The sequence below is a fragment of the Lepisosteus platostomus genome, chromosome 11 (assembly GCF_059453375.1).
Source record: "Lepisosteus platostomus isolate fLepPlt1 chromosome 11, fLepPlt1.hap1, whole genome shotgun sequence".
Classification (NCBI taxonomy): Eukaryota; Metazoa; Chordata; class Actinopteri; order Semionotiformes; family Lepisosteidae; genus Lepisosteus; species Lepisosteus platostomus.
The window spans coordinates 11,633,325-11,642,431 of record NC_142621.1 but is presented as its reverse complement, the minus strand read 5'-3'; the positions used below and the strand labels follow the sequence as shown (position 1 = coordinate 11,642,431).

Sequence of the window (9,107 nt, the reverse complement as noted above, 5' to 3'; positions counted from 1 at the left end):
TCTTATTTATAATGGGAATAATAATTTATATTTAGTTGCTTTCACTAAATGCCTATACAAGCGTTTCTATTCACACATACTTATGTAAGATTAATGAAAGTTTACAGGCTTTCGTGGACAAAGTGCTGTGTGATTGATTTCTTTTTAACTTAGTCAAACAGAACAGTTTGCTCCAGGACACTCATTGCTCAGACATCAAAATGGAAGAAGTCTTTTGCCCATAACACTGCGGGTCAACAGATACCGGTAAAGTATGGAAAAAATGGTATCGTTCTTAACAAACGCACCACACACAGATATGAATGGAAACACCAACCACTTGGTGCTGTCATACAAACTTTTTGAAAATCTCGTCACTTTCCCAGCGTTGCGGAGTTTTTGTACAGGCTCAGTGTTGACTTGCGCCCCGCCCCTTTCCTCCGGGAATGCTGGGATGTTTACATTACTGGCACTGAGCAGGAATGGGGAGCAGCTGAGGCACAATCCCTCAACACAAATCACACTTTTCAACTAACTTTAGAAGTTCAGACGGTAAAATTTTAAATCCGAATGGTAGGCTGCCACGCAGAAGCGGCCCACGAACTCCACTGCAGACCTTGAAAAAAGTAATCGAAAAGGCAACCGCCATCAGAAGTCCCAGCAGTGAAAACACACCACTTCCTGGTAAGAAACCCCAAGAAACTGTAAATACGCTTCGCATGCTTGGCTTCTAAAATGTTTTCTAAGTGGCCTTTCAGTTTTCTGTGGCGGAAGAAAGTTCATTTCGTGCTAAAACGTCGATAAAGTGAAATACTATCCTTCTTTTTCACTCTGGATCACGTTTTCTTAATATCTAAAAGTTCATTTTTAGTTCACTGTCATGGATTCCCCACTGTAACTAAGAGAAACAGACCGACAGCTACCGTGGTTGACTTAAAGACTAAACTAACTTTATAAATGAAGTCCCACCATTCGGTCTGTTGGGCTTTCGCAACGTTTTAGAAGTGCGAATCTTTATCTAGCCACATGTACACTATTTTGCTCACACTGTGCTATTAACAACGATGGTATTTATAGGCCGTATAAATATAAGAGGTGGTGGATATTGTGGACAGCACAGTACGTTTGTCTGTGACTGTGAAAGCCAGTATTGACGCTCTATTAACAATATAGACACACATAGAAAAAAACAATGTTTCAAGCCTTTAAGAGAGCAGTCTTGAACAGGTTTGACAATAGGGCCATCCCACCCTGATTTCAGGATGACTCATGCATATATCAGCCTAATTCCTTTTTTCTCCTATATTGATATAACTACAGCCTTATTACTTTTTTTTTCTCTCAACTGAACCAAGCAATAGGATAACAGCTACGGACATCAGGTGGGTAGGGATTAGACGTACTACAATGTTTGAATTTATAAACTGTAGCTCTTGTACATGTATGAGAAAGCCACATAGAAGCAAGGCTTTTCCAACATTGCAAGAAAATAAATCTTGATTCTCCTGTGCTACATGAATAACATAAAATAAAAAAGGAAATAAAATGTGCATAGTTAAAGCTGTGTGGGGCAGACATATGTCAGTCTTTCACCAATGGGAACGAAAACCATTTTGAGACAGTTCCTGCTATAAACATCTCTTGCACCAATGGGAACAAAAATCATTTTGTGACTGTTCCTGTCATAAAGGTCTTTTCCACTGATGGGAACAAAAATCATTTTGTGACTGTTTCTGCTATAAAGATCTCTGGGGAAATGTGTAACATTGCACATCAGTGTAGCTTATAAAATTGACATAAACTAGTGATAGTGGCCTTATTGACAGAAGCTTGAGACAGACAGCGTGGAGTAACAGCGTCTGTCGTGAGTACAACGTGAGCAGTTGTACATTCTCAGTGAATCAGGTCATGTGTGACCCAGTTAAACAGCAGATTGTAGGAGAACATTCCCCCTCCCCTTTCTTTCTGCCTTCTTCATACTTGGCCTTTGAACCTATGATTTAAAGCTTCACTGCCCGAGGTCATACACTGAAACATGTGTTAGCACAAGACAGTTTTATGTTTTTAAGCGTTTTCAGTTGATCACATCAGGTTATATCCATAAAACCTTGTGGGAATTCATGTTGTCTTCAGGAGAGTTGCAGTTGCAGTGTGAAGCGATGGAGAGCAAAACTTGCTACCGACAAGAAGAGGCCTCTCAGCCCAAACAGCCCATTTGCTAGTTAGCAACTAATTGGATCATCCCCCAGCCCTTTCTTGATAGAAGCCAGGCTGTCGGCTTCAAGAAATCTGATTCTCTGATTCCCAGCTGATTGGGTAGCTTGTTCCATACCCCCACAGTGCTTTGCGTAAAGAAGTGCCTCCTGTTCTCTTGTTTCAAATGCATTTCCATGTATTTTCCACTTGGAACCTTTAACACAAAGCAGAGGACACAAGTGGAAAACTACTAAAATGGTATTCAGAAATTTCAGCAATGGAACACTTAGGTTGTAAGTCAGCTGTTGTAACAATAATGTTTACAGTACTTTAAGAAATTATTCTTTACAGTATTGACCTTAGTAAAGGACCGATTTTATTAGCATTAGCCTGGGAGAGACCAAGACACACACTAATGGTCTGTCTAATGCTGACCACCTCTTTCACTTGCATGTTATTTTGTGTCAGTCTTAAAATCGAAATACCGTACTAAGTGTTAAACCCCAGCTCTGAGGGTGTCTGGCCATCGCTAATCGCTCTGCTCATCCTGTGCGGTGCTGTTACTAATGGTCCTCTCATGTTAGTTCCTAGCCATGATGAGCTATTTGCACCCAGTAGCCTGCATTTCAACCAGCAACCTGTTTAGGGTCTGTGCTGTCCCATGGGAAGCAGGGTGACCCACATTGTAGATCTCTCTGCCGCATTTTCTGAGACTAGGGTAGTCGAAAAGAGTAACGCAAAACAAGATGAAAATAACTCAGCCTGTTGATACCCTTTATCGTGGATCTGTGCCTTTAAGAACAACATAAAGCAGATATAAATAGATAATACTTTATTTAACAAGATACTGTAAGTCAGTTGACTAAATTGTTTTTTTCTGTACATTGATGATCTGGTGAAGAGGCTTGCACTAAGGTTCTCCAGAGAATATTTAGAATTGAATATGTTTGCTTAAAAACCTATTTAAAATAAAGTTCCGGGCAAGAGAGATGTTTGCTTTTCATTGGTAGCAAAGGTTGTTAGGCGCAGACCACTTCAGCCATGGCTTGCGAAGTGGTCTGGTTGGAGGCCCCTGGATGGGCTAGAAAAAGAATTTGTAACATTCTTTATTTTACAGAAATAAGTGGTTGACCAGTCAGATTTTATTCTCTGCTTTCTGACATTCTAGAGTTATTGCTCAATCTTGAGCAATGTTTTTTTGTGATTGTTACCTGGCATCTTCAGCCATTATTGTTTAAGCAGTTATGTATTTTTTTTAAACGTCCTGTGTGTTCAAGCAATTGTTCTTCTAAAATTCTTTCAATAACTACACTATTCTGTTAACTTCTTCAAAGCATTATTGCTCCATGGTAGTGTAAAGATCTCATACAAAGACAAGTCTAAACTTGTAAATGCAGAACAGTAGCACTGTACAGTATGTTGCCCAAAAGCCTATTCACTGTCTCTCTTCTTTGGAATTATGGTAACGTGTCAGAAATGTGATATTCAGTGAATATCAGCCAAAAGTTAATTCCTAGCATATTTGAGTGGCCCGTGTTGCAAGTCTCAAAAATCAACTGTCATCTAAAATGATTTTGTAGATAGCTGATGTGGGAATCAGAGGATATATGTCAGCAATTGTTTTGTAGACAGCCCTTGGCAACATGTCAGATTTTTTAGTTTTAAATGTGCTGTACTATAGGCTCTCTGCTTTTGCACAGATCTTTTGCTGTGTGATGTGTGTTGACCTCAAAATGTTTTGTACTTTATAAACCATACACAAGTAAGCATTTTAGACAGATGACGATTTGTACCTGTTTGGAGGCTTGGAAGTGTCATTTATCTCTGACAATGTTACAATTCATTATAGTTGCATTTTCATTGTGCTTATATTAATATTCTGATAATGCATTACTGTGAGATTTACTGACATGCTAAACTATATTTCTTCGTTTACGAGATCAGCATAACACATTTTACAACAGCAGTGGTATGCAAATATGACCCTTAATTATTTTGATTTCTTATTATTCATTATCTTTGGAAGGTTTTTTAATTAACACTCAGTTTTTTGTAAGAAAGCGCAATGTGATTAGAATAAGAGAATGCAGGAAGAGCAGTAAAACAGATGTGAAGATGGAAAGGTTTGTTACAGTACATATCAGTATACAGGTATGTAATGTTTTTCAGCTGTAAAGGTGGGTAGAAACAGGACTCTTAGAAATCTGGATAATTTCTATGAACATGTCTAAAATACATTAGTAAACTGCTACTTTACTGTCCCAGTGTGAAATTTAATTCCTTCACTTTTGTCTTTTGTGGTCCTTTCTATCATCTCAATGTTGAAGCTGTGACGAATTTCACACTGGGCTGAAATTGTCCGCTTCTAAAGAGAATTTAAAGGTTTTAACAAAAAAACATCCTATACAGGAAATACTTTACCTCAGAGACAGAGTTAGATTAAGAACTACATTCAAATTAGTAATTTCCTGGTATCGTAATTATTGAAATAAACACCTTGATTTTCACCCTTCACAAAACATAAAAGGCATTGTTTCTTTTTTCACGCATACTTACCTCTGCTCAGATACACTCTTATTAGGCAGCATGGAGAGCACTGTCAGGGGGCCAAAACCATACCTAAAGCTCCAGGTAAAGTTTAGTGGATGCTTGAATGTTAGTATGCAAATTTCTAAGTTAAACCTGAATAGCATTTAAGGACTTCCAAAAGTGCCAAGCAAAATTAAATCTCAAATCTTGATACAGAGGTGAAATTGTATAAATGTTTTGGGGGGTGGAATGGAAATCTATTGAGTGTACTGATGACTCCAACCCAAAAAAAGTGCAGTAATACAAATTATATACATCAGCCCAGTGGTCGTTGGTGCACTGTTGCACTTGTTTATCATAGTTTTGTATATTGACAGCACTCAGTCATACTTTGCTATATGTTTTGGTCAAATTCAGGTCCTAGCCCAGTCCTCAACTGCTAGAATATCACTATGCATTTCTGGTCTAACCTACATTTTCTGCATCCTCTGTATAATCCAGGTTAATCTCCGCAGAAGGTTGGCTCGTTTACTTTGTGCCGTTTTATTTTTTTTCCTCTCGTATTAATATGATTTCATTGTTAGCTTATGGCTTGATTAATCATGCAGTATATTTGGACAGTTTCCATATAAATCAGACTATGTAAATAACTTGCAATGATTGATGGTAATTCTTGGTGAATGTTGCTTAACCTCAAACCATCATGGAAACACTTGGGAACAAACATGCCTCTGCTCCTTTTGCAGAGAAATAAGGCATTTCCATGGAATTTCTCATCTACTGTTACAGTTTTGCTTGGGACCAAAAATATTACCTCACACTTGTTCTGAAGGGTCAGTGCCAGTGGTCAAAATATGGTGTTGTGGGTGCATGTAAACTGCTTTTGGTTGTATTTTGCCCCCATTATATTTTGTTGTCTGTTTCAAGAACGTTAGTTTGTTCATACAGAGAAAAGAAGCCTCTTTGGTAATGGCATTTGAAAGTTTTTTGTGAAGCAGTAAGGGGTGTTGGTGTTTTTTTTCCCCACTTAAGACTATGCTGATATGAATTTTGCTCTTCTCTACTGAGATTGTTTTTTTTTTGCATTCTTAATTATGAACTGTTTAGGTTTGTGTTCTTGCAAATGTGCCTTTGTAAGAGCATTTTTAAAACTACCCTGTGTCGGCACTAGAGAAGTGAATTGGGAAATTGTGCAAGGCTCCCATCTTCAGTCTGAACAGGAGTGGTCATATTTGATCCAAGCAATGCTTTGTACTTGGCTTAGAGATTGTATTTAGCCATTTTCTGCATTAACTTTGTCTCCATATAATTAGGTGAAGGTCAAGCATAGTGAGAAGATGAGCTTGGCTATAATTAGGATGAGAAGAATAAAACACAATGACACTAAAAGACAGAATATAAGTGAAGAACAGTGGGAAAGACAGTTTTTACATTACACCTCCAGCTTTTAATGGCTCTTTAACTGCACTATACTGATACAAATCATCACTTGAGGTGTACCCTTTTTGTATTGATCTAATGTTACCTAGGATCTAAGTAGGTTGGTATCTTTTGAAATAATTATAAATGTTTGAAATCCAGCATGCTCTTGGCTTTGTGTGAGCATTTAAAAAGGAAAGGTTATTATCTTGTATTTCTTCTTTTTGTAGGAAGAAATAGTTCTCATCCTTTAAGTTTGGAAAGAAAAGAACGCCTCTCCTTGAATAAAATTTTATTTTCTCTAGACATGTACGGGAGTCCCCTGAGATTAGAAACACAACAACATGAAGTTGCCATAAAACGAAACCAAAGCGAAATTAATTTCCACCCTGTAAAACTGTAAGACTTTCTAAAGTATAAGCTGTTGGTGTTTATTTGTTCCCACAATGCATCGGATGAGTTTGAAAGTTTTACAGGACTTGCATGACTCCAGCATGACGAAATCAGAGAGCGATTGCTTTTGAAGTTTTTATTTTTTTGAAAAACAAAAGTTAGAATGCAGTTGTTTGTAACATTTTCAAACCTTTTGCAGTCGTGTTAATGGCAGTTTCAGTCTGTTTGGCCTGTGGCCTGGCTGTGCTTGATGTGAACCACAAGAATCTTCTGGCATGGATGTCCCAGTTGGAGGCCCTTGGTATTCTTAATCACTGGGAAACAAACAGGCTGTTGGAAGCTGCAGGAAGCACCATGTTTTTTCAGAAGTCATGCCAAGTTGGACTCTGAGACCTTTGCCAGTGTGGTTGTGGGCAGTGTATAAAAATACTTTACAGATGTCGAAAGCTGGGCTGGGAAGCCAGCAGGATATTTTGTTGTTCTTTAAGGTTTTGACAAGGTTTGGTTTAGGTTTTCAGCGAGCAAGAGCAGGAAGATGCACGGGTGCCGAGCATCCTGGCATGCATACCGGGTTAGGAGCCAGCTTCATTGACAGTTTAACAGTGAATATTTTACAACATGTGCTGTCCTGGAATGCTGCACATTGTAAACAGGGTGAGTACCGTAAACCCTATTTACTGCGTTTGTAAGCCTTGTAAAACTTGCATCTTAAAGCCATGGACTAGGAAATGGCAGAATACGTGATGTCTATATCTCTATAAAAACACAGATGAAAGGGGGCCGTCTCCTTGGACAAGGATTGTAAGTCACGTTAATCCCTTCTGGGACAATCTCTGTCTCCATGTCTTCTTGACATCCTGTAGATTAAAATGCCACTATTTAAACATTGAAGGATCAAGAAAAACAGACATTCTGACTGTACTTATAGTGACAACAGTGTTGTTATATTTTTAGTTCTTCTGTCCAAGGTGGTATGACATTTTAATTTTGAAAAGGTGTAGAAACTGATGGATGACTATAATGATAATTACTCATTTGCAAATATTTTCTTTTAGAATTTAAATTGTCAAGCGTGACCTAATGAATAGAGGTGAATCGAACAAACTGAACTTGGAAATATGTAATCCTTCACATAACTGACCTTTCTGAACTCCAATTGCATATCAAATGGCATGATGAGGAGGAAAAACAGCTCAAGTGGTGAAATTGGATTTCCAGTATTAGGAAAAAATATTGATTTGCCTCCTTGAACATTAGCTTCCTTTATGTTTTGCTGATTTTTGCAGGAATGGGAGGAATCCTTTTCCAGCCTGTGCCTATTTTTTCAGCCGTGTGTTTCGCCTCTGTTGTATTTTGTAAGTAAAGACCTTAACAATTTGTCATGGAGACAAACACTAATACCATTAACGTGTGTCCTAATTGTAGAGTGACACCTTGACTTTCAGTTTATGGTCGAGATTGTTTGAAAGCTTTGTGTTCTGTGAATTCGAGTTGTAGCACAGGATTATAGGAGATGTGACTCATGGCTGTGCTACTGGGTGCTGTGTGACCCTACTCACCTACTGTTGCAGTGTCCAGCATTGGTATATCAGCTCTTTTGTTTTTGTGGGAAGTTTGCAATCTCAATAAAAAAAAAGTTTGACTTGTTTGTTATAAACCAAACTTCTTGGGGTCATTTATTGTTTCTGCTTGGAATTTGCACCAAGCAAATTAAATCATCATGTAACAATGTTGGGTTTTAGTTTTTGATTCCCACCTGCACCTTGTTCAGTTATTCTACATAATGCCAAATGTGCATTTCTCCAGAGCCTATTGTTTTGGCATTCTTAGTTTCAAATGATGATCTCTTTTGAGGTTTTGAAAGTGCAGCACTAATGATTTCTTGGTTCAATAAATAATAATAACATTACTTTATTAACCCTTTACAATTTTATTTCCGCATACCCCAGCTTGCTCTCCATGAGACACACAGACACACAGACAGGGAGAGAGCCTGTGGTCAGAGTGCAGGGTCTGCCATTGTACGGCGCCCCTGGAGCAGTTGGGGTTAAGGGCCTTGCTCAGGGGCCCAACAGAGTAGGATTCCTCTGCCGGCTGTGGGATTTGAACCGGCAACCTTCTAGCCACAGGCCCAGATCCTTAGCCACAGAGCCACCGCTCCGCCCCCAAAGTTTTAATTTTCTTTTCAGTAAAGAGGATCATAGAAGTTCCATAGCTTATATGGCATCCTTTAAATTTAACATGCATTTGTGTTAAATTTATTAACCCTGTAAATACTGTATATAGTGATTAAAGGTGGTCTCTGGGAGCAGCAGTGTGGCGCACTGGCTTGGATTCTGCACTCATACCTGGAAGGTTGTTGGTTGAAATCTCTGGTGACACACTGCTGTTGTTCACTTGAGCAAAGTACTTTACTCCAGTTGTTCCAGTAAGATAGCCAGCTGAATAAAGCATGAGCCGAATAAATTAGAAAGTGGGGCCCAAAAGTAAAGGGATACCATAATAATTTTTGCTTTTAGAAAGCTGCTTATTCCTGGAAAGGAAAGTCTAGGCACTATTGCTGGGCACATGGCCACATTGGGACCATTTAG

At 38.6% G+C, this 9,107-nt stretch overlaps 1 protein-coding gene across 3 annotated transcripts in view; it reads left to right on the top strand.

Annotated features, from left to right (window-relative positions):
• The first annotated feature begins 407 nt into the window (after positions 1-407).
• nek7 (NIMA-related kinase 7) overlaps positions 408-9,107 on the top strand; it is a 67,357-nt gene continuing 58,657 nt past the window's right edge. For 2 of the 3 annotated variants that reach the window (XM_088598429.1, XM_088598426.1), the window contains exon 1: positions 408-663. The gene's annotated coding sequence lies outside the window, so the exon portion shown is untranslated. Of the gene's footprint in view, positions 664-6,961; positions 7,171-9,107 lie in introns of those variants that run through there. The other variant, XM_088598427.1, reaches the window with a different exon arrangement.